This window comes from Lucilia sericata, unplaced genomic scaffold, assembly GCF_015586225.1.
Source record: "Lucilia sericata isolate MDLA Ls3-8-SP2 unplaced genomic scaffold, ASM1558622v1 Contig000289F_arrow, whole genome shotgun sequence".
In the NCBI taxonomy this organism is placed as follows: domain Eukaryota; kingdom Metazoa; phylum Arthropoda; class Insecta; order Diptera; family Calliphoridae; genus Lucilia; species Lucilia sericata.
In genome coordinates this window covers 397775-425139 of record NW_023994314.1, presented here as the reverse complement: position 1 = coordinate 425139, position 27365 = coordinate 397775, and the positions used below count along the sequence as shown (strand labels likewise).

Sequence of the window (27365 nt, the reverse complement as noted above, 5' to 3'; positions counted from 1 at the left end):
TGACCACATAGGGTTCATTTTAGCTTAAATTTCTTCTAATATACCTATTAATGCCGTTGCTTCAGTTTAGGCTTTAAAGAGTTTAATTTCGCACAGAAAAAGTGATGATTTGAACAAATGTGCAATGGAACGGAAACCTAAATATTTATCAATAAAAAAAGAGATAAACTAAAGTTAATTTTGGTTAACCCACTATTAAAACAGAAATGGTTATATTGATTTTCTCACTCCGTTTCTAACACATCGAAAATTCAATTTCTAAAACCATATTACATTCTAAGGCGATCTTGACATGTCCATCCTTCTGTTGAAAACACGGGAGAAGCTTAAGAACTAAAATGTTTTCTACCATGCAGTTTATTTGGATTTATTTGGATTTGAATTTAGTCACTTCCCCAGTTCTAAAGATTTCGCTCCAAAATTTACCCAAGTCCCCATAAAAGGCCATATCCAAAATCATCCTAATTCTTATATTAACGTCTATATATGTATGATATAGTTTTGAATAAAACTCTCTATTTTTTTAATTCAAATGTTGACCCTACAACCCAGCGGAGAAAAATTTCGTTACGACACCCCCAAATCAAATAAACGATATACCAAAGTAGTTAAAAAATAAAATGTACTAAATTATTTAAAATTTTAGAAGAATTAAAATTTTTGTCAAAAATATAGGCAAAATCCTGTTTTGTAATTTTTTTCAATCTATCCTGGAAACAAATAAATAAACTTTTTTTAAATGGAATTTTTGTCTCACTAATTTTAATCAATATATTGTTTAACATTAATTTATATTGCTTTTACTGAAATATTACACAAATACAATACTTTTGCACGTACAATACTTATGTTACAGCATGTTGAGGAAGTACCCTACTATGATTCTAGTAATACACTTAGTTTGATATTTAGTATAGAACATTTAGTATTTATTGTAATATTAATTGCAACTGCTAGAATTTATACTTCCTTAATGTAGGGCTACACAAATTCGTTTTAGTATTTTTTTAAATGTTTACATTTTTTTTCACATTCGTTCTGCCTTAAAATGACCATTCAACCGCAAATATTCTAGACACTTAATTACTGTAACAGCTTACCAATCAACCCATCAGTCGGACAGGCCAGTTAGCCAGCCTGCTGTCATTGTTGTAAAACAAATACAATTACATGAAAAATAACAACAATTTGCAAAAATTATATTGAATATTAAAACCAATTCTATGTTTGATCGGACAGAAAATTATAATGTTGAACAAATGTGCGAATATGTATGTATGTTCTAAGGGCATGTTTGTATGTGTGAAAATCTTTATGGATGAGTTTTTTGTTTCAATGTATGAATACATTAAATAAACATTAACGAAAAACAACAAAAAGTAAATAATAAAAAAATTCGGAAAGAGCAAAAATCAATGAATAGCTTGTAGTATGTATACTATATATATACATATGTACATATGTATATGTATAGTTGTTTGTAGTTATAAAAATTAATGAAAAAAGTTATTGAACTTTATTATATAAGCACAACGATGTCATATAAAGTACTGACTTACAAATAGTTAGTAAAATAAGACATTACCATGCATGTTTATAAATAAGCTGTTGTCTAAGTCAGTTGGCAGTCAACTAATAAATTTTACAATGAAATACTATTTATGTAATGTAAAAAAAAGCAGTTCTTAATTCTAAATTAAAAAGCCTAAAATAAGTACTTATATATACGTGCCCAGCAAAAACTTACTTATCAATGTCTTTTACATATCGTCCGTATTACTTTTAAGTACGAAACTACTTTTAAACTCCTTATTTGTAAGTACCTAAATCATTAGTTATTTGTAAGCGAGCGCAGTAAGTACTTGCCAATGCTATCACTGTGTTAAAGTAATAAGTTAAAATGTTATTGAATAAGTGGAGAAAAGCGACATTTTAACTCAATCTAAGTTTTTGCTATGTCTGCCAGCACTAGACTACTTAAAAGTATTGCAAATGATATAAAGTAGTCAGTTGATTAAGTACAAGTCATTTCTATAACTATGTAAAATGTTCGAAAAATTCTACTAGACGACATAAAGAAGAAATCCATTGATAAGCTACAAGTTAAACATGGGTAATATAGGATCACGATTTCACCTAGCGCCCAAACAGGTGGCATATTGGAATATAGTTAGAACAGATATGAATACGTTGCTTATGCACCAATCGTAATAAGTTTATTTGGACTGAAATTATACTGTAAAGTATGACAAACCTAGGATCATTTGACCCACGTTGCGCAATAAGGCCCCCTATAAGGGAAAATCACTCTATCAAGTTTTATGAGGATTGCTCCATAGTTGACCCTATCTCTCATATAACTCTTCATACAGAAAAACGTTTTACAAACTCAAAATTATGTTAAGACAAATTTTGTAAAGACGGTCCATAAAGGACCTATTCCGAAAATCACCTATCTACATATTTATACTAATGTCGATTTATGATTTTATAAAACTAATAAAGCACTAAAGCGCTAAAATAAATGCAGAAAGAATCGGATTCATAAAGACTTTAAGTCCATTTGTAGGTCCATACAGACTCATGTTTTGATGGTGGGTTTATAAAGTTCGTCATATCCAAACATAACGCTATCACTTGTTTCTTTGTTGTGCAACACTAAGTATTTTTCACTTGGCATTGATAACAAGTAAGAATTTATAGTCGTGCATGGCCGACCGATATGATACTCTACACCAGTGATTATGTTCCAAATTTTGGTTATTTTTTTAAAAATAAAGTATTTCATTTTTTATAAATTACCCTAATTCAGAAATATTTTAACAATTTGTTTACAAAAAATGAATTTTCTAAAGAGGGATTATATGGGGGCAGGAGGTTAATATGGTCCTATCCCTATACATTTTGGTAGAGGAATTTACGTCTACATCATTTATTTATGCAGAATATCAACGTGATATTAGTGTTTATAAGTAAATTTTGACCATCAAATCATTTTCTGAAGGGGACTTTGTATGGACTGTAGGGTCAACTGAGACCCGATCATTACGAAAATCAGCAGTATCATTAAGACTTATATAAAGTTACCCGCGTTATTGATAAAAAACAAATTTTCTAAATGAGGCTTTATATGGGAGTATAGGTCAAACATCAACCGATGTATGGGGGCTAGGGTCAAATAAGGGCCGATCATTACGAAAATCTGCAGTGTCATTTATACTTATATATTTGACGTAATTATGGCATAAAAAGCCCAAATCGGGAGGTACGGTTGTATGGGGGCTAGGTGAAATAATGGACCGATTCAAACCATTTTCAATAGGCTTCGTCCTTGTGCCAAAAAACATACTTGGTCCAAATTTCGTCAAATTATCTTGAAATTTGCGGCCTGTACATTGCGCAAAAGGTTTACGGACGGACGGACATGTCTTAATAGACTCAAAAAGTGATTCTGAATCGATCGGTATACTTTAAGGTGGGTGTAGAACCAATATTTTTGTGTGTTACAAACATCAGCGTATAACACCCTCCCCACTATAGTGGCTTAGGTTATAAAATTTATACAGAATCCACAATAAAGTTTCAAAACTTTTTTTTAACAAACCTACGAGAAACCACTAATAAATAGCATTTCGTTATAACTTTAAATGATAATATTTATGTAGGTAAATGTTAATTATGTTGTTGCCAATGACAATGATGATGAGTATTGTTCCACACAATTTTTAGACACCTCACGTCGAGTTCTGCATTAAATCAATCACTCAATTCCAATACAAAATCATACACTTATTCATTTATTCACTTTGTTAATATTGTTACAGAATTTTGAATTACCTGCCACAACTATGAGTTCTATGGAATTTTCATACTTTTCTCCGACGAACAAAATATAAATTATTTTGTTGGTCCTGGTTGCCTTGCCAAAGGCAATTTACATGGAATTGAAAAAAAAAAACATTTAAGGATTCTGTGTTGTGGTAAAGGGGACCATTTGGTTGGGAATTTAAGTAATAATTGAAATGTGTATCAAAATTGTAAAGGATTTTTGATAGAGGAATATTGTTCCATAAAATTATTTATTATTTCTCAAATGTGAATTCCAAGTATTTTTAATAAATCAAGCGATAATAAAATAATAATAAAATCTATGCGATTTTCATTGCAATTTTTGGTTTTAACTGGCATTTCAGTAATTTTGAGTTTTTATGCTTAATATACTTAAAGCTTAAATGCATTATAAGCTGCTTTCAATTTTTCCTAATTTATTATTGATTATTTATCTTTATACATACATATATTGTTTATCCCTGTAGGATGTAAGTAGTATGAGTTAATACTTTGTTGGTATTTCAAACAATTTTATTTCATTTCTTAAACACATAACAAATATTTTATAAAAAAACCAACCTAAAGATAAATAAATAAAATTCTGGGGCTTATATCTTTTACGATATAGTTGGGTTTGTGGTGGTTTAAAAATTCATAAAAAATGCATTAGAATTTAACTTGATTTTACAATTGGCTGAGTTTCACTTTGAACCATTATTATTAATAATACATTATAAAGTTTTTTTTTATATATAAATTTTATTACATTGTTATAACGTTATGTTTTACTACAACCAAAAAATGTTCGAGCAAAATTGTCTGCTGAACAAAATGTTATATGAAATGAATATTTCAAAATTGAAATTATAATACGAGTATAGGAGGTAGTACAAATACAATAAATTATATTGATTTTTCACTCAACTGTATAATAAAATCAATCTCTTGACGAACATTAAAATTTATCTTTACAAATGTTGATGAAAGGGGGCGGGGGTGTATGAAGAAAATGTTTTGTTCAGCATTTAGTAAGGAATTTTTTTTATGGTCTTCTTAATGGAAGATAAGTAAGTCGAATAAAAGTAATATATCCTTTTTTTATTTTCATTTTTTTAAATATGGTAAGATAAGATATATGTTAAAAGAAGTTAAGATAAAATTAGTTGAAACTAAATACAGTGTAAAATTGAAATTTATTATATTTTTTGTATTCTGCAGAAAATGTTTGAAAAAGTTTCTGTTTTAATTCAATTTTTTACATATGGGCAATTCCGTGGCAAGTTACCCAACTTTAAAATCGATCTCTACCGATTGATAGATATCCCACTCGCATCCCATTTTGGACTATAAACTGAGCAAAGAAAAATGTTAAAAAATTAAAAAAAAAAATTTTAGAAACAATGAGGAAATAGTTATCTGTATGACCAAAATGTCCAATTTTGACCCACTCTAAGTCCGGCAGTTCATGACCGATAGAGCTGAAAGTTTGTGTCTGGCCTACTATCCGATACTATCATATAAAACTATTTTTTGAGTTAGGTCACTTGACACGAAATTGCCCATATATTAGGTTTTTATTCTATACAATATTTTCAATAAATTTATTTTTCAATAGATAATATGCAAGAAATTTTCTATTGCATAGAAACTTTTCGATAAATTTTCTATTTCTTAGAATATTTTCCATAAATATGCTATTCTGTAGAAACTCTTCAGTAAGTTTTCTATTCGATATAATAGATAATGTTGCTGATACATTTTCTATTCCATATTTTCAATAGAAAATCGTATTTTCTTTTCGGGGGAGTTTCCTACCGAGCGCGTCCTTGGGTGGCGGATAGGGGTGGTGATGAACCATCTGTCCTTTCCCAGATTTAGAGTCACTTAAGCTGAAGGAGGGCTGATTGTCCACCACCAGGTAATGTTATATTCTCCGCGGACTGTAAAAACTGTAAAAAACAAAAATAAAAAGATAAAAGTTACGGTGCGGGCCTAAATAACCCAGGACCGGCGACAAGTGTTGATCTACTCGCGAGTCACGTGTCGTCGTCATCCTGCAATCATGAGCAAAATACTACTACGGAGGTGGATATCTTGGCCTCCGTGAGGGACAAGGCGTCAAGTGTACAGCATGCCATTGGCAAAAACATAGGGGTGAAAGAGAAGGATGTACTCGGAGAGAGCTCTAAACTCAGCCTTTAAATACAGGTGAGGGCTCCGAATCTGAATCATGAGAGGATATTTACAACACCATTATAGCAAATCCCAAAAAAGGATGAAATATAGTAGAGCAAATTGTGAATGAGTTGAGTGATAGCATAGCTAAACTACCTATTACTAAGAAAAGACTTTCTGGAGCACAGAGGATGGAGTTGAGAAAGATGCTTCAAGAAATCATAGTTAGTCAATTCCAAGACATTCCAAAGGAAAAAATCGGACTCTCTCACAAGATCTGAGGCAAAGAGCATCAGGTCTCCCGAGGAGTTGACAACTGAGAATAAACCTTAGAAAAAAAGAGCTACCCGTCTTCTAATACACAGTCGAAGCCAAGCCTTACATAACTCAAAGGAAACTCAAGTTAGAATCCTGCGAGTAAGGTTGACAACGCTAAGCCAGATATTCCGAAGACGAACACGTGGGCGAAATCAACCTCGAAGGTAAGGGTATTTCAAAAGAAGTCCCGAAAAACGAGGAAGGAGAAGTAAGACTGTGGAAAAGGAAAAGAGCCGCCATCCTACGCCAAAGTTGCCAGAAGAAGACACCGGGGCGATCTCTGCTATGCAGTTTAAGATGCCGGTTATCCAAAGCCAAAATTCCAATAGACCAAGTAAAATAGAAGACCTGGTCAACAATAAGATAGTGAACCACGCAATCGCTTCAAAGGTCAAGCCAAGCCAAAGACTTTATTGCTGTTTTAGAAACGTTTTCTATTCGATGGCAATTTTCTACTCGATTTTTATGTCTTAAAAACTTTAAGATTTTGATAAAGTTTTTGTTATTTTTTTTTTATTTATTTTAAATAGTTTTCTTAATAATTTATTAGGCATTTTTGTTTAATTCTCAATTTAAGTTCAATTTTGTACTAGTATTCTATTAATTAAATACTTAACCCAAATAAAATAAGAGATAAAGCTTAATCGTTATGCTAAATAGTTGTTTTCTCCTTAATGTAGTTTTAATGTTAATGAGACAGTATGTTATAATGCTGTGCCGAATTTTAAGTACCCTGCACCTTAAACTATTTATATAAATTATGAAATTAAAAATTGTATATAAATTAAAAAAACACTGTTATCACATTTACATTTAATATAACATGTAATTGGCTAAAGATTGTAAGGAAATTAAGAAGTAGTATTGCAATAGAAAACGATTTTTCTGTTGTAGATCGATATGGACTGTGTAGGACAGGCGATGGACGGACGGAGAGACAGACGGACAGACAGAAAGACAGACATATAGATAGACACACAGACAGACGTAATTGCTAAATGTATCAGACAGGCGATGGAGGGACGGAGAGACAGACAGACCGTACATTGCTAAATCGGCTGAGAATTTCATAAGGACCAAGTAAATGGATAAAAATATTTCTCAATGTTACACACGGAATAACAAACTTAAATATATGTATATACCTGGTGTACAAAAACCAAAAAAGAACAAATAAACACAATATGACATTAATTGGCAGTTGTTAAGCTTGTTGTTTTTATTGTTGGCTTTTTTGTTATTGTTGTAAGCATTTTGTTGAAAGGTAAGAAAAAGTTTTCGAAAGCCTTCCAATTATTGTTATAATAGTTATAAACTCATTAATTTCTTTGTATCGTTTCCCTTTTCTTACCCCTTACTCTTTTTTGTCTTCTTTTCCTGTTTTACTATTTAAATTGAAAGAAAATTACAAAGACATTTTCCAAGATAAAGACTTTATTGCTGTTCTATTTAAGATTTTGTGTTTCTTTTTTTTCATCTACCAATTAGATATTTCTTTTCCCAAAGTTTCTAATTATGCGAATGTATTCTTCTTTTGTCTGTCTTTTCAGATTGTTGTTGGTGTTTTAAATAAAGGCGAGAAATACATTTTTGGAATTTGAAATTTTATACTTTAACTAAAAGGGTAAGTAATTGTTTTGTTTTTCACTATGTAGTATTTAGCTTTGTTAAATAGTGTTGACAGATGCTATGGGCTAGAGTAGAGTTACGTTAATTTTATAGAGTATAATTAAGGTTCAATGCTCTAGTTGCTTAAGATGTTTGTGTTAAATAATTATACGTTTTTTTCTATTGTATTATTAGTAAAATAAATTAATGTAAATTTGTGTATTTAACTTAATTTATTTGAATTGTATTTGTAACATTGTTCATTTTAGAAAATGTTTGCATGTTTTCCATTTAATACAAGGACTATTTATTGTTTATTTATTATTAAAATGTTATTTAATTTAATAAGAATTTTGTGATCATTAGATGTAGACGAAAGCATTTTTGCTTCGTTACAAAAATTATAAACATACCAGTAAAGTTTCGAGAGTTTTTTTTTTTGGAAATCTAACAAAGTCGTCATTAACATTACTTTGATAAAACACAACTGCTTCTTAATTTCATTATTATTATTATTTTTTTTTTTTTTTTGTTCTTTCAATTAAAATCCAATAATATACATACATATATGTACATGTCAAATAAAAACCTTGTAAATCATTTGCACAAAATGCTTTTTCGTACTGGAAAACCCCCATGCATTTTGAAACTATGAAGTGGATATAAATTTGCAATAACAATAACAACAATGAAATTTAATGAATTTAAATAAAAAATCTATTTTCTACCTTAAGTTGCTTCTTTTGTTTCTGAAGTTGTCGTGTTCATCTGATTACAATGACAGAAATAATTAAGGGGAGGAGATGAACCCAACAACATTTTAGTTAAACGTTTATTTCAGAAGATATGCAATTTGTTAAATTTAATATAATTTATAATAATCTATAGTTAGTTAGTTAGGAAGTTAGTTAGTTAGTTAGTCAATCAGTAGTTAGTCGTTAGTGAGTAGTCAGGTAGTTAGTTAGTTAGTAGTTAGTTCGTTAGTTAGTTTAGTTAGTCGTTAGTTAGTTAGTTAGTTAGTTAGTTAGTTAGTTAGTAGTTAGTTAGTTAGTAGTTAGTTAGTTAGTAGTTAGTTAGTATAGTTAGTTAGTTAGTAGTTAGTTAGTAGTTAGTTAGTTAGTCGTTAGTTAGTTAGTTAGTTAGTTAGTTAGTTAGTTAGTTAGTAGTTAGTTAGTTAGTTAGTTAGTTAGTTAGTTAGTTAGTTAGTTAGTTAGTTAGTTAGTTAGTTAGTTAGTTAGTTAGTTAGTTAGTTAGTTAGTTAGTAGTTAGTTAGTTAGTTAGTTAGTTAGTAGTTAGTTAGTTAGTTAGTTAGTAGTTAGTTAGTTAGTTCGTTAGTTAGTTAGTAGTTAGTTAGTTAGTTAGTTAGTTGTTAGTTAGTAGTTAGTTAGTTAGTTAGTTAGTTAGTTAGTTAGTTAGTTAGTTAGTAGTTAGTTAGTTAGTTAGTTAGTTAGTTAGTTAGTAGTTAGTTAGTTAGTTAGTTAGTTAGTTAGTTAGTTAGTTAGTTAGTTAGTTAGTTAGTTAGTTAGTTAGTTAGTTAGTTAGTTAGTTAGTTAGTTAGTTAGTTAGTTAGTTAGTTAGTTAGTTAGTTAGTTAGTTAGTTAGTTAGTTAGTTAGTTAGTAGTTAGTTAGTAGTTAGTAGTTAGTTAGTTAGTTAGTTAGTTAGTTAGTTAGTTAGTTAGTTAGTTAGTTAGTTAGTTAGTTAGTTAGTTAGTTAGTTAGTTAGTTAGTTAGTTAGTTAGTTAGTTAGTAGTTAGTTAGTTAGTTAGTTAGTTAGTTAGTTAGTTAGTTAGTTAGTTAGTTAGTTAGTTAGTTAGTTAGTAGTTAGTTAGTTAGTTAGTAGTTAGTTAGTTAGTTAGTTAGTTAGTTAGTTAGTTAGTTAGTTAGTTAGTAGTTAGTTAGTTAGTTAGTTAGTAGTTAGTTAGTTAGTTAGTTAGTTAGTTAGTTAGTTAGTTAGTTAGTTAGTTAGTTAGTTAGTTAGTTAGTTAGTTAGTTAGTTAGTTAGTTAGTTAGTTAGTTAGTTAGTTAGTTAGTTAGTAGTTAGTTAGTTAGTTAGTTAGTTAGTTAGTTAGTTAGTAGTTAGTTAGTTAGTTAGTTAGTTAGTTAGTTAGTTAGTTAGTTAGTTAGTTAGTAGTTAGTTAGTTAGTTAGTTAGTTAGTTAGTTAGTTAGTTAGTTAGTTAGTTAGTTAGTTAGTTAGTTAGTTAGTTAGTTAGTTAGTTAGTTAGTTAGTTAGTTAGTAGTTAGTTAGTAGTTAGTTAGTTAGTAGTTAGTTAGTAGTTAGTTAGTTAGTTAGTAGTTAGTTAGTTAGTTAGTTAGTTAGTTAGTTAGTTAGTTAGTTAGTTAGTTAGTTAGTTAGTTAGTTAGTTAGTTAGTTAGTTAGTTAGTTAGTTAGTTAGTTAGTTAGTTAGTTAGTTAGTTAGTTAGTTAGTTAGTTAGTTAGTTAGTTAGTTAGTTAGTTAGTTAGTTAGTTAGTTAGTTAGTTAGTTAGTTAGTTAGTTAGTTAGTTAGTTAGTTAGTTAGTTAGTTAGTTAGTAGTTAGTAGTTAGTAGTTAGTTAGTTAGTAGTTAGTTAGTTAGTTAGTTAGTTAGTTAGTTAGTAGTTAGTTAGTTAGTTAGTTAGTTAGTTAGTTAGTTAGTTAGTTAGTTAGTTAGTTAGTTAGTTAGTTAGTTAGTTAGTTAGTTAGTTAGTTAGTTAGTTAGTAGTTAGTTAGTTAGTTAGTTAGTTAGTTAGTTAGTTAGTAGTTAGTTAGTTAGTTAGTTAGTTAGTTAGTTAGTTAGTTAGTTAGTTAGTTAGTTAGTTAGTTAGTTAGTTAGTAGTTAGTTAGTTAGTTAGTTAGTTAGTTAGTTAGTTAGTTAGTTAGTTAGTTAGTTAGTAGTTAGTTAGTTAGTTAGTTAGTTAGTTAGTTAGTTAGTTAGTTAGTTAGTTAGTTAGTTAGTTAGTTAGTTAGTTAGTTAGTTAGTTAGTTAGTTAGTTAGTTAGTTAGTTAGTTAGTTAGTTAGTTAGTTAGTTAGTTAGTTAGTTAGTAGTTAGTTAGTTAGTTAGTTAGTTAGTTAGTTAGTTAGTTAGTTAGTTAGTTAGTTAGTTAGTTAGTTAGTTAGTTAATTAGTTAGCAGCTGTTTGCAACGTATAACACGAACAGTTTTGATTTCAGCATAAACTAGTAGCTTCATATGGCCTCACATGAAATTATAGAAGGATGTGAAATCGCAAGATCTTGGGTCTAGTAGACGGGTCCGTTTCATGTCGTGATGATTTGCCATAGTATACTGATCATGACTGTTCGTTTGACAGTTGACCTTTTTTTAATTTCTGTCTGGTTAAAACCAAAACCTTTTTTGAAGTAAAAAAAAAATTAAGAATATTTATAATAGAAAACTCATTCAAAATTTCCTACAGAACAGAAAATTTATCTAAAAGTTTTTACGGTATTTTTTATTTTTATAAATTTATTTGAAAATTTATTAATATTCCTTTTTCGATGTTTATTTCGTTAAGCCATCCTAATCTGTAGTTATACAGGTATATATTATGTATGGTATTTAAACCTTAACTATACATAATTGTTTGCTTTTTTCCAACGATATAGTTGTCGTGTCTTTTTAATGGCATTTGTTTTTGCTAAATATGTGGGATATCATAAATACAGAATACATATTCTGATGTTTGTATATACAGTAAATATTGTACTTTTATGTGGGTACAAATGTGTGTACGATATTTGTACTAAAATACACAGGAAAAAAAAATTACCATATTAAGTTTAATATAATATTGCATTATACTTGCAAAGGCTACAGATTAATATCAACATATAAATTTAAAACAAATATGTATTAATTTCAGGGGCATTTTTTTTTATAAAATTTACTAATATTTTTTCCTTAGTGTAAGTTTATATTACATATTTATTGTTGATGATTAAATCGTTATTATAGTTGTCGTTGATGACAATAACAATAATGATGACGATGTTGTTGTTGTTGCTAATGCTGTAGCCGTTAATGATGATGACGCCGAAGTTGTTGATAACAATTGTTATCAAAATAAGCGGAAAAATAGTTTCACGTTTGGTTTAATTGTGTTCTTCTTTATTGTTGATACCTTTTTCTCCCCCGAAATAATTACAAAATACTTAAAAACATTATGCCTTTTAATGGAACATTTGCTGTTTTTGCAAGTTAATTTATGGTAAAAAAATAAAAAAAAAACCAACATTCAATTGTGGTGGTTTAACATACAATATGAATTTCACTGATGCGTAAAACTATTTTAGCAACTGTCTGATTAAAACACACAATTGTTTGGAGTTATTAAACTTTATAAAATTTAAAAACATATTTTGGTTTAAAGTTTACAGTTATGTATTTTACACATAAACTTTTGTTCATAGATTTTTTAACTACTTTTTTAAATCAATAAATTAAAGTTATTGAATGTCTTTAGTCCTGCTCAGCTGGCTTTTTCTATCTTGAGAATTTTATTAACCGCATAGCTAAAATAACTTGAAACTCCACTTTTATCCAATAACATTTTCAGTTTTCATATTTTTATTGTACTAGTTTTCCAATTGAATTCCTTGTTATCATGTCTCAATACCCAACAGCCTTTTAGTTTATTTAACGTAAATTTATTTTCAATATTATTTTCAGATACACATCTGGTTGATTGTACTTTATAAAGTATATAAAGGCAAATGCAAAACAATGTACATACATACATATATAAAAATGAATATATAAGAAACAATTTAAAGCTGAACATAGTAAAAATACGAGATTATTGATACATATTCCGAAATCCTTTAAAATCCTATTTAGAGAACCAGAAAACCTCCATTGAAAATTATGTTTGAAATATAAAATTTTTCAAAAACATTTCGAGTAGAAAATTTATTGAAAATTTCCTATAGAATAGAAAACTTGTGAAACACTTTTTATAGAACATCACCTTTTTAAAAAATTTATGAGCAATTTTTAATAGAGTAGAATATTTCTACAGAAACTTTAACTTGTCTATAGAATATAAAATATATATTGATCATACACCTTAAAGTATGTATGCCGATCGACCCAGAATCCCTTTCTGTCTATGTAAACCGACATGCAACATTTCGGACATGTAAAATTGTCTGCAGTTTAACTGTTTTTGAATCAAACCTGCTGTTTGCTAAAGTTTTGAAATTCCAAACTCTTGTCGAGTTTAACAACAATCTTCATTGATGATCTTTCCCATCTTGGTGTTATTGTAATCCGGGGGAGAAGAGGTGCCGGGACTATAAACTGGTGGTGTTAAATTTATCCTCGGCCTTTCTTTGAAATGGTTTGACCTGAGGTCAAACCGGGGAGCCTTATAATCCGTTACCATGGGACCCGGTAGTCTACAGGGCAGAGTTTCGGACTTTTTTTATTCCAGTTATTGGAGAGGTCCCTTCGAGGTGCACGTGGTGGCTGTGGTTAAACCCAAACTCGCGGGAAGAGAATGTTGGTTAAAAGACTGAAATTCGGAGTTGTTGCCGAGACAACAAATACCCCGCAGAGGAGTGACTATGGGACTAAGCGTTGAAAATGAGTTGGTGCTTTGTGTATTTTATACGGGTTTTATGTAGGGGTATGTCGTGCTCACCGTAAAGTGAGTGTGTCGAATGTTTTTCTTAATGAGTTTTTCGTATAAATGAGAAGCGTTAAGGGTTTACTCTGTTCATACCAGATTTACGACAGGGTGTTCTCCGTGAGTATGAACAAGTCCTTATTTGATGGATTCGTGTTTAAGTCTAGCGATTACGTCTCTAGGTGTAGCAGCCATTCCATCTACGTGATTGTACTGGAAGTGATATTTTTCATCTCAGAAGCTTAGCAACGGGTCAGCAATGATTAAAGATTAGCTACCTCTAGTACTTGAGCAAAGTGTTTGTACATAAACCGTCAGAACCATGTACAAAAATTGTCATCGGTTCACGCTGTAGTTGTAAAAGTACCATCGGGAAATAAGGCCTATATGGCAGGTGTTCACGTAAAACACTACGACTTCTTGTCTGATCAATAGGGAAGTGTTAGTGTAAGAGTATAATTTATATGACTGACACCGCGCAGAGTGACTGAGACTAAGCGCTTGAAATGAGTTGGTGTCAAGTGTATATAATACGTCATGGATCTAGAGGTATGAGGGCTATACCCACCCGTATACCTAGAGTGAATCTGTCGGATGTTTCTCTCAATGAATGTGTGGAATGTGGTATAAATGAGAAATCTGCTGAGTTAATGTCTGAGTTTATCATAACATCATATTTAAAACTAAAGAGTGATTTTAATAAAATTAGAAAATACTACTCTAAATATGTGGATAGACAGACATTGCACTATGGGCCATAGTGTGATTCTGCGATAAAACATATAACAATATATAAGCGTGTAAACAGCTTGGGAATGACGCAAAAATGATCACAAAGATTTTAGTATATCACTACAATGGAAAAGTAATGCACTATATCTCAAAAACATGCAAAAACAGTCCTGAATTAAAATATATAAAATTTAATTGTCCACAAAATTAACATCTGAAACTATAGAAGTCACACAAATAAGATATTTGTATAAAACAAACGCACTTTTGTAACCTTCCGAAAATCTCTTTAAATTTAGTGAGTTATCACATATCCAATAATGCCCGACTGTATTTTCTTACTCATTCTAACATTTTTTTTGTCTTCTGTTATTCTAATGAAAAATAAATGCAATTTTTTTGTATTCTTTTTTACTTAAATATTATCTTGTGATAATAAATTGTAATAAAAAAACACAATAACATAAGTTAAGAAGGGTGTTTAAGATAAATATTATTCTTTAAATTTTGCAAGAAGTAGGGGTTTTTTATACATTACATTTTTTTCAGCAAAAGTCTGCTTAAAAATGCTTAAGTACTTTTAATAACAAAGGCATACAATTATGATATGGTATAATGTGTGATTAAATGGCAATAATTGTATGGATTTAAATATGTTTAAATGATAATTCTTACACCTTCAGGAAAAATAAAAAGAAGATTGTAAGTTACATGAGTGTGGTTTAAAACTGAAAATGTCTTTTATATATTTTATAAATATGAAATCAATTTACATATATAAATATTACATGATAATGATAATGTCTACTCTGCTAGTTAATTATAATTAAAGTATTCATTAGCATTACTTTGAATAATTAATATTTGTAAAATTTGGGGTTGGCACATCTTTAATAAATTTAATTAATATTTATTAAATATATATTTAAATCACAAAATTTACTTGCCGCTTTGTAATTTCCGTTATTATAATTTGTAGCAGCAAGCTGCTTTATGAAAGTCTTTGACGAAATAATTATCATGTTTTCACTTCTCCTGAATTTCCTAGTTAAACATAAAATTATATATGTATGTGTACATACATATGTATGTATAATAATGATAGTGTTATTATTTGCTTTATTATCTAAACTGTCTTTTAATGAACCATATTGCTGATACAACATGGCGTATGAGTGTTAACTTACATTCTTTGTATTCAATAATATCATTCATACGCTCAAGAGTATAAACATATTTTTGACGCTTTTGTTGCTGTTTGGGTTTCTTTTCTATTCTACAGCCTTTTTGTGAAATATTATGAACTTTTAAGACCTGTTTTCCTTTTTTTTTTGTTCATAACAAAAAAAATATTTAACTGCCAACATACATATTAGAGTTTTTCTCTTTTTGCTATTATTGTTACAAAAATATTCTAGTGTTGCTAATACATAAAAAAACCTTGAAGTATACACATGTCAATATTTCATGTAATTGTAGAACATAGTACATACCTATACTTGGGGGAGAAAACGCAACAGAGCTTATAGGATTTGAAATTCCAACAAAATAAAAAATTATAACAAATGAATAGTCAAAATAACAATAACTGAAATCTATGTTTTGTGTGACACTTTGACACATTTTTACATGTTGCACATAAAGCCAATTAAGAAAAACAATGGCGTTGTTTGTTTTTGTCTTTATATATTTTCATTTTTGTTGTTGTTGTAATTCGGTAGTGTTGGCAAACATCAAAATTAGAAAAAACCAATGTACATATTTACTGAAAATAGTAAAACAAAATTGAAAGAGAATTTCCAAAAAAAAAAAAAAAATTAAATTTAAATAATCGTTTTGGAGAGCAAGATAAGCAGCAGAATAGAGGTTTTAAACATTGGATAGTCTTGTATCAGAAAGTGTTTATATGTATTTTTCGTTTCTACTATTGTTTTCCGATATTTGAAAAACTATTTACAGATATCGGTCAACTTGTCCAACCTTCCACAATAATTTAAAGGAATATGGATGTTGGGTGCTCTCAGAGAAATTTTCTATTTCAAATAAGAATAAAAAATTTGCGGGGGTTATTCAATTGTGTAGCCTTTTTTATGGTCATTGTTAACTCTAACCTTTCCCTATCTTATGAAATCTGTGCCAAATAGAGTTCTCGGGAAAAGTTTGTCGGAATTTCCCGGGAATTTTTTTAAGCATTCCCGGGAAAACGGGAAATTTTTTAATTAAACGTATTTGTAACATATTTTGGAAAAATTAGCGATTTTAGAATTTATCGTAGATTTTTTTTAAAGACAAATTACAAAACATCATTAATGGTGCAGAAGGAAATGAAAAAATCCTTAATTAAAAACTATCAATCTATGTAAAAGCTTAACTTGAAGCAAGTACAAATAAAACCAAACATTTTGACATGAATGAATTTCGAAAGCCAACGTTTGTGGAAAGTGTTTGAGTTATCTCAGTAGCTGGATATTTTTCCACAAAATAACGGAATAGTTTATCTTTTCTTATATTTAATTAAGTCTAAAAAGTATGAATGTATCTTATTAATTTAATACTTAACTATTCCTCTGCCTATGGAGTATATGGTCTGTTTAATAGTCCTATGGTATGCAAACTATCTCACCAAGGTTGGCTATGAAGTAACTGCCAAAAAGCAATTTCTCTTAGCGGCTAGAGCAGGACGTTCACAGAGAAGATGGAAGACAGTTTCTACCTTTTCCATGCCCAAGCCGACTTGCATATCTGCCTAGCACTCAGTGTCTTGTTATGACTGCTATCAATCGAGTATTCCGGGTTATAATGTGTCTTGTGCGTTTCTCATTGAAAGAAGGCCACAATGCCTTCCATCTATCTTCAGCATTCTGAAGAAAGAATGTGAGGATACTGCTCTTTATAATACCTAACGGAGTTGCTACTGAAACGGCGTTAGAGATATCAAGAGCTGATCCCGTTCTAGCAAACAAGCCCCTACGCACAGGGATCCAAACAAAGACAAACACAGATCATTCTTACATTGTATAAATAATAGGAAAGTAGTAGTATAAGAGTTTAGTGGAAGAATATTTTTATGTTGCCGTGAATATTGAGATCATGTAGTACCCTACAGACTTGATTTAAATAAGTATGTTTAAAATTTTTCGTTAGCAATGGTTTGATTTCTTCTCAAAAGAGAGAATATTTTAGATATCGCTAGATTTATAAAAAAGTAGTCTGTTTTTGTTAAAAATTTTGTTATTATAGTTATAAATTAAATTTTATATAAATTTAATTTTTTCATTCCCGTTTCCCGGGAAATTGAAAAGTCCGGAAATTCCCAAACTCTAGTGCCAAATGAACTATCCATCTTTTTTAATTCACCTAATTTCAGATACCTGGTTCTGAATGTTCCCCATCGCTCGATATAAACAGTATAAGGCGTATTTAATACACATGTTGCAAGGTAATGCAGTTCATAATAGATGTTCAGCCTTTGGACGCACAGTATCATAACCACTTTCCCGGTTTTTGGATAAATCATACTGCATGTAATCTTTCAATGATATGTATAAGCTCTTGTTGGGTTTGACCACAATCTTCATGGAGTAATTGCTCAAATTCTTAGTTTTCCAACTTTTTGGGGTTCCTTGTTAAAATCACCACTTCAGAACCACACAAAGCATCTCTCGTACATTGAAACCGATTGAATGTTTTCACCATAAGCATTGCTATACTTCACTTGCAGTTTTTTCAAATTAATAAAGTAATGCAGTACAAGGTCTGGACTATAAGGCGTGTTTAATCCACATGTTGTAAGGCAATGCCACATGTGACCGATCTGTCGGCATATTCCTGGCATTTTTCTACCGATGCCCTTTTCAAATAAACTAGATTTCAGCAGTTTATAATAGACGTGTTCAGACTTTGGACGAACATAATATTATATATCATAACCACTTTCCCTGTTTTTGGATAAATCTTGCAAAGATTTTATAAGCTCTTGTTGAGTTTGACCACAATCTTCATGGAGTAATGGCTCCAATTATTGGTTTTCAACTATCTGGGTTTCCTTGATAAAACCCCACTTCAGAACCACACAAGGTATCTCTCGCACATTGAAACCGATTGAATGCTTTCACCATAAGCATCGATTGGCAATCGCTATACTTCAGTTGGACTTTTTTCAAATTAATAAAAGTAAAGGAAAATTTCCCGATTATGAGACTTTGTTGACACAAAAACATTCTATAACTAATGATGATATAAAGAGAGTTTGGATCTAATAGATCTATAAAAAGAATTAAAAATATTGCTTTTTGTTTTTGATACCCTGACTTCAAATACTACAATTTCAGATTTAAACTATTGGTATTATTATTCGAAGTTTTATCTAATTGGATTGGAATCAGAAGTTCTGATTTTTGTCTTTTCAAATTCACAACTTTTTAAATCAAAACGAAGGAAAAAAAAACCCAGCTAAAATAAAGCGAAGTACTTCAAAAGTAGCAATTAGCGAATTTTATACTTTCTGTGGAAGTGATGTATAATGACTTCCGAAGAAGAGAAAATAATTCTAGTTTTTCAATGCTGAAGACATTTTTTTTTTGTTCTTACATTTTTGTGAGATAAAAATTGTTATTTTTGTTCTTCTGTTTTAAATGTATCTATTACCCTTATTAATGTTAATATTATTTAAGTCAAATTAGTTGTATTCCACAATAACACAATTTCACTTCCGAATAACTTCCAAAAAAGGAGCATTTGGACTCTTTCAGGTCTTTTTCAGTACTTCCATGGAGTAAATTCTACTTCTTTTTTTGCTGGGAAGTTATAAAACTCATTATTCGACAAAATCCTTAAATTTTTATTTTCTGAAACTTTCTTTTTTACATTTATAAAATGACAAACTTAAAAAAGCTATTAGGAAACGAAAGACATTTAATTTATTTTCGCATATACGGCACACAAAACGAAGTCGAGAAATGAAATTCTTTATTTCTTTTGACAAATTTTAAATTAAACCTCCGGTTACTATCCCGCAAAAAAATATGAATTTTATGGATGAAAAGAAAAATGCACAAAATATTTATGTTTTACCTTTTTGCATGTTATGTACATATGTAGGTATTTGTTATCTAGCAGTTGTCGTATATTTTTTACAGTTTTATTGGGTTTGAACACTATTTGTGGTTTTAACTTATTTGGTAGTTACTTTTTTCTCTTTTTTACTTTATTTTTTTATTAAATATTTATTTATAAATATTGTAGATTACATTTTTGTTACACATTTTTTTCAATTTGTTGGTGTTTAATTAAAAAAAAAATAATTTTCAATTTGTTGGTAGTTTTATTATTTATCATGGCATATGTTTGTTATTGAGTTGTTTTTTTTTTAACAATTACAATTTATTAACTTTTTTCATTTCTTATTTTTACGAAAATAAAAATTTGTTTAAATATGATTACACATTAAACAAAATATTAAAAAAAAAATAGTAAACCGACAGCTATCTAACAATCTAGAGCCAAACAAAATCCAGGACAATAATAATGAAGATGTTGATGTTGTTGCTTGGTTACTTTGGTTGATACTGTTGACACTTAACAACTTCTGTGGGTTCATTGATGAAAAAATTTATAGATAAAGCAATAATAACAACAACTGCAACTGTTAACTACAACAAGTTAAGTAATATGAAGGCGTTGCTGGAAGAGGGATCTATATTTTTAGCAAATATCCTGCATAACATTTTTTAATAACAAAGTGTCCTTTTTTGGAAACTTTTTCCACCATACGCTCCTGTTTCCTGTAATCAAATTAAAAATACCTTCCGCAAAACTTCTATAGATTTTCATCACTTGTAACAGAATTTGCAATGAAGCTTTGCAACACTTAAAGTTGTTTCCTCTTAAACATCATCAAATTTTGTTTCTCTTATTTTTGCCCACCACAATGTATCTGTTCAAAAGATACAGTGACCAGGCTATTGGACCATAAATCAGACAAAATAAAAATCAATATTAACACTTTAATGTTGATGTTAGAGGAGAAATATGGATAATTGAAATGAAAGTCTAACATGAACGTTTGAATTGCAAAAAAGAGCTAAGATAAATGATTCATTCTTTCTACTGCTACCTGTAAAATCACTTTAAAACTGTATTCGATATTAATGTCTGTTACTTTTGTTAACTTATGAACAAAATTGTACAATGATCAACAAAATTGAACGGAAATATAGTTTTCTCAAAAGTCAATGGTTTTTTGGTAACAGGACATCTATTTAGGAATTTGGTGAAATCATTAATTTTTTATATAGTTCTCATCGGGGGCTCAAAAAAGCATTACTTTGTTAAAAATTTTATCAGTTACATCATACATTTGTGATCAACTATACAGAATAATCTTATAAGCAAACATTAAACAATATACTCTTCCATAAGTCCATAAATGTATAGATTATAGGTCTTATTCATAAACTTTTATCAAAGGTTTATTAAATTAATTTTCATATAAAATTTGTTCTATAAACCTTTGATAAATGTTTGTGAATAAGGCCCTATATATACAAACATATATCGTTTATATAGCACAGTATGAATGCTTACAAACACTCGTATATCATTCTAAAAACCATGACAACATCAATATGTCTTTAGTAACACACAAGTTTGCCACTGTTGCATGTTGCATTTCTCTGACCATTCCACCTGACTCTTTGTAACATGGCTACTAGCCCTTTCAACATTATATTGCTACATTTATTGTTTAGTAAATTTTCTAAGATTGATTGCTTGTTTGTTGAGGATGTGAGTTTGACATCTTGAAACATTCTCTCTCTAATATGAACCTGTCTACATGTATGACCGATAACCTATACAGATACAAACACTGCTACATTAACATCCTTTGGCCGAACCATATAAAGAAACTATTTTAAAAGGGTGTCCTTATGTTTAAGTACTTTAATTGTGTTTTCTTTTGACTATTATTTACTTCTGTCCTGGACAGACAATTTGTCCTTCTATATTTTTTGTACTGAATGATAGCCATCATATTGTCAATTATTTTGTTGCCTTTTAGAAGTTTCAAAAACAAAATGTTTTTACACATTTTTATTTGTTTAAATTTTTTGAGCTGCTTTTTTTTCCACCAATTTTCTATTTTAAAGATTTTTGTTAGAAAAAAAAAATTAAAGTAAAAAGAAATTCGAAACGTTTACTATGTAAGATGAGAACTTTTACAGATGTTGCAAATGGAAAGTTTTCATGACATTTAATATTAAAAGTGTTTGAAACTGTTACTGTATATATTTCGTTGTATATAGTTTCGAAAATTTTTGTTGTTTTTTTATTTATATTTTTTTGCTCTATATCAAAACAAAAATGTTTCAAAAATATTTTAAGAAACTTATAGCAAGCAGACTTTCTAAAGTGTTTTTCTACATTAGTATTGATTTTTTTTTTCAAACATAAATACATCTAAAAAGGGTGTTTTAACTAGAGGAAATTTAAAGTTAGAATTTAAAAAAAAAACTGAAAATTATTCTTAACCAAAATTTCTCTATTCCGAGAAGTTTTTGTCTACCTCTTGTTAAAATACCCTATAACCATAAAGAGTTCATTGTTTTTTTAGTGTTGTCAGTTGGGAATAGTCTACTTTATATTGAGTTTTTTTTTCAAAACTTGTTGCAATTGCAATTGAAAACTTATAGACGTTGATTTTTGAAATGATGTTGACATTATTAATCAGACCTGGGATAAATGCATTAAATGTGTTAATGCATTAACAATTTTTTCTACATTAAAAAAAATTAATGTTAATGCAAGTTTATTGCATTAACATTAACATGGGTACATTTAATGCATTAAATTTGCATTAACATTAAATATTTTTAAATTTAATGCATTAATTTTACATTAACATTAAATATTTGTGAAATTAATGCATTAATTTTGCATTAACATTAAATATTTTTGAATTTAATGCATTAATTTTCCATTAACATTAAATAATAAATAATAAAATTAATGCATTAATTTTCCATTAACATTAATGTATAAAATAATTTATAAAAATAAGAATACAGCGCTAAAGACCTCGGTCTAACAAAATTCAAGTAAAATTGAATGTGTTAAAGTCCTTTCTAATAAGTCCTATACTCGATAATACATATTAGAAGAATAGTATCACTTCCCAGATATTCCATTTTTAGTTTATTTTGTTAAAGTTCTTTCTAATAAGTCCTATACTCGATAATACATATTAGAAGAATAATATCACTTCCCAGATATTCCTTTTTTAGTTTATTTTGTCTGTGGAATCTTATATAAATATCATATTTAAAACACACAAGTTTGAATGGAACATAGGAGTTATTAGAAAGGACTTTAACCTATTTAATTTTAGTTGTTTAGTTAGATCGAGGTCTTTTGAGCTGTATTTTTATTTATGTTTATCAATTTTTATATATATTAATGTTAATGGAATATTAATGCATTAATTTTATTGCTTATTTAATGTTAATGTAAAATTAATGCACTAAATTCAGATATATTTAATGTTAATGCAAAATTAATGCATTAATTTGAAAAATATTTAATGTTAATGTAAAATTAATGCATTAAATTCAAAAATATTTAATGTTAATGGAAATTTAATGCATTAAATTTTAAAAATTTAATGTTAATGCAATATTTTTTACATTAAATTAATTTTTTTTTAATTTAATGTTAATGCAAAATTAATGGAAATCGCCCAGGTCTGTTATTAATGCAGTCTTCCGCAATGGTTTTGTTCATAAAACTTGCATTATACTTTATGGGTTTCATTTAAGGTGAGTTTTCTGAAGAAAAACCATTTATGAAATTTGTAAGAATAGAAATGAAGAACAAGTTTTCATTAGAAAACTTCATTTAACGGAAATTGTCTATTCTACCATTAATTTTTCTATAAAAAAACTTTCTCCTAATAAGATTGCAATAAAATATTTCTCTCTTCAACAAGATTTGTATGGAAAACTATCTCTATAATAAGTTTTTATAAAAATTTTTCTTTATAAAATTGTGTATAGCAAAATTGCTCTACAGTAAGTTTTCTAAAGAAAACTTGTTCTACATTAAGTTTTCTATAAAAAATATCTCTTTAATAATAATCCTTCAAAATGCGTTTTCTATAGAAACTTCACTTAAAATCTGTTTTCAATACAAAATCTGTTTTACTTTCTCTAAAATAAGTTATCTATAGAAAACTTAATCTACAACAAGTATCATTCATTAAACTTCAGTTTAGATAGGATACTAACGAACGAACGAACGAACGAACGAACGAACAGAACGAACGAACGAACGAACGAACGAACGAACGAACGACGAACGAACGAACGAACGAAACGAACGAACGACAACTACGAACGACGAACGAACAACGAACGAAAGAACGAACGAACGAAGAACGAACGAACGAACGAACGAAGAGAACGAACGAACGAACGAACGAACGAAACGAACGAACGAACGAACGAACGAACGAACGAACGAACGAACGAACGAACGAACGAACGAACGAAGAACGAAACGAACGAAGAACGAACGAACGAACGAACGAACGAACGAACGAACGAACGAACGAACGAACGAACGAAACGAACGAACGAACAACGAACGAACGAACAACGAACGAACGAAGAACGAACGAACGAACGAACGAACGAAGAACGAAGAACGAACGAACGAACGAACGAACGAACGAACGAACGAAAACGAACGAGAACGAACGAACGAAACGAACGAACGAACGAACGAACGAACGAACGAACGAACGAACGAACAACTAACGAACGAACGAACGAACGAACGAACGAACGAACGAACGAACGAACGAACGAACGAAACGAACGAACGAAACGAACGAAGAACGAACGAACGAACGAACTAACGAACGAACGAACGAACGAACGAACGAAACGAACGAACGAACGAACGAACGAACGAACGAACGAACGAACGAACGAACGAACGAACGAACGAAAGAACTAACGAACGAACGAACGAACGAACGAACGAAACGAACGACGAACGAACGAAGAACGAACGAACGAACGAACGAACGAACGAACGAACGAACGAACGAAACGAACGAACGAACGAACGAACGAACGAACGAACGAACGAACGAACGAACGAACAAAGAACGAACGAACGAACGAACGAACGACGAAGAACGAAACGAACGAAAAAAAAAAAAAAAAACGAACGAAAAAACGAAGAAAGAACGAACGAACGAACGAACAACGAACGAAGAAGAAACGAACGAAACGAACGAACGAACGAACGAACGAACGAACGAACGAACGAACGAACGAACGAAAGAACGAACGAACGAACGAACGAACGAACGAACGAAGAACGAACGAACGAACGAAAGAACGAACGAACGAAGAACGAACGAACGAACGAACGAAAGAACGAACGAACGAACGAAAGAACGAACGAACGAACGAACGAACGAAAGAACGAACGAAAACGAACGAACGAACGAACGAACGAACGAACGAACGAACGAAACGAACGAACGAACGAACGAACGAACGAACGAACGAAAGAACGAACGAACGAACGAACGAACGAACGAACGAACGAACGAACGAACGAACGAACGAAGAACGAACGAACGAACGAACGAACGAACGAACGAAACGAACGAACGAACGAACGAACGAACGAACGAACGAACGAACGAACGAACGAACTACAACGAACGAACGAACGAACGAACAAACGAACGAACGAACGAACGAACGAACGAAGAACGAACGAACGAACGAACGAACGAGCGAACGAAAGAACGAGCAACGAACGAAAGAACGAACGAAAGAACGAACGAACGAACGAACGAACTAAAGAACGAACGAACGAACGAACGAACGAAACGAACGAACGAACGAACGAACGAACGAACGAACGAACGAACGAACGAAACGAACGAACGAACGAACGAACGAACGAACGAACGAACGAACGAACGAACGAACGAACGAACGAACGAAGAACGAACGAGCGAACGAAAGAACTAGCGAACGAACGAAAGAACGAACGAAACGAACGAACGAACGAACGAACGAACGAACGAAGAACGAACGAACGAACGAACGAACGAACGACGAACGAACGAACGAACAACGAACGAACGAACTAACGAACGAACGAACGAAAACGAACGAAACGAACAAAGAACGAACGAACGAACAACTAACTAACTAACGAACGAACTAACGAAACGAACTAACTAACTAACGAACGAACTAACTAACGAAAAACGAACTAACTAAACTAACTAACTAACTAACTAACTAACTAACTAACTAACTAACTAACTAACTAACTAACTAACTAACTAACTAACTAACTAACTAACTAACTAACTAAGTAACTAACTACAACTAGTTTTCTATAGAAAATGTTCCCTTAAATAAGTCTCCTATAGAAAACGCCCTTCAAATTTCTATAGAAGACTTTTCCTACAACAAGTTTTCTATAGAAAATGTTCCCTTAAATAAGTCTCCTATAGAAAAGATCCTTCAAAATAAGTCTTCTATAGAAAACTTCACTTTTCAAAGCGTTTCTATAAGTTTCCTATAGAAATTACTTCCATAATTTTCTATTCTATTTGATTTACTTATATCAAACATTTCAGGTTAAGGAAGATTTCTTCTAATTATAAATGTTGTAAGGAAGAGATGTCTTAACTAATATTCGAATTTCGGATTAACGCAGCAATTTCTTTCTACATATATCATCTATTCATTCATCAATCCATCCATTCATCATCAGTACTAATGGAGCTTCAATCATTTTCTTACTGGACTGTATCATTCATTAAACTTCATTTTATTTATATTGTAATTATATGCACATACTTCGTACATATTTTTTATATATTTAACTAATAGAAAAAAATGTGTAAATTATATAAATTTATTCCAAATTCCTGTTTTATTCAAAGCATGTACAATGTACATTGTACATATGTATTTTTAATTAAAATAAAATATTCAATTTTCTTTAATTAAAATCTTTATTTACAACATTTTATAAATTCTCATATTTACTATTTTTCTATTAACATATTAAATAAAGAAATATACACTGTTTTTTATTTTTGCAATAATAAAGAAATAATACTATGTAATAAATTAATTAATTCATTAAACTAAAAAAAACATGTTTCATAAACAAAAGCATTTTTATTTTCATTTGTTTTGTTTATGTTTATTTATACGCAGAAATATACGTACAAATAAACAAACAAAATTACATGCCTACTTACAAACATACACATGCATAATTTCCTATTAAATGTTTTACATACATAGACTCACATGCATCCCTTAAACTACTACGTCATCAAAAATTTTGTTTGCAATTTTGCCCAACCTTCGATTTTGTTCAAAATTGAAATCTTAATACCAGGCTCATAGAATTTTCAGCAAGCTGCATGTGAAATTTTTTTATAAATCATAAATACTTGACTCACCCTGTGCAAATTTAAGTTTTTCAGCATTGCAATGCATACTTTGGGGATGTAATTAAAATCAACTTTAATTTTAAGCCTAAAAGTATGTGTTACTTTACCCGCATATTTAATATGTGGTTTATTTACATGTGTTTTCATTGAACAAATTTCAAATAGTAGTACCATCTGAGAATTCTGGTCACCTGGTATTAAGATTTCAATTTTTCGTTAAAATCGAGGTTGGACAAATTTGCAGACAAAATTTTTGATGACGTATGACGTGTGGTGGATGGTTGTGTATGTTTTTAATAAAAATTGGGCTTATGTATAAGAATTTGTTGTAATGTTAATAAGGTGTTGATGATATTGTGTGTGTGTATCTTTGCTATTTGAACAGCTAAGGAAAACAAAAACTCGTTAATGAAAAAGTTCGTTTATTATTTCAACTAATATAACATATGTAAAGAAATCTTAAATATGCAATATGAAAAATAATTGATTACTATTTATTGTAAATCTAATTATTACTATTTTAAATAACTAACAACATTAATATTAAATACAAACTATGTAAAATATGGGATAATTTAATAACACATACATACA

The 27365-nt window shown here is 29.9% G+C and overlaps 1 protein-coding gene across 1 annotated transcript in view; it reads left to right on the top strand.

The window, feature by feature from the left end:
- Nucleotides 1–7877: 7877 nt before the first annotated feature.
- The window catches only part of LOC119603295, a 34316-nt gene continuing 14828 nt past the window's right edge, over nt 7878–27365 (top strand). Inside the window, exon 1 of the mRNA XM_037955284.1 lies at nt 7878–7948. The gene's annotated coding sequence lies outside the window, so the exon portion shown is untranslated. The remainder of the gene's footprint in view (nt 7949–27365) is intronic.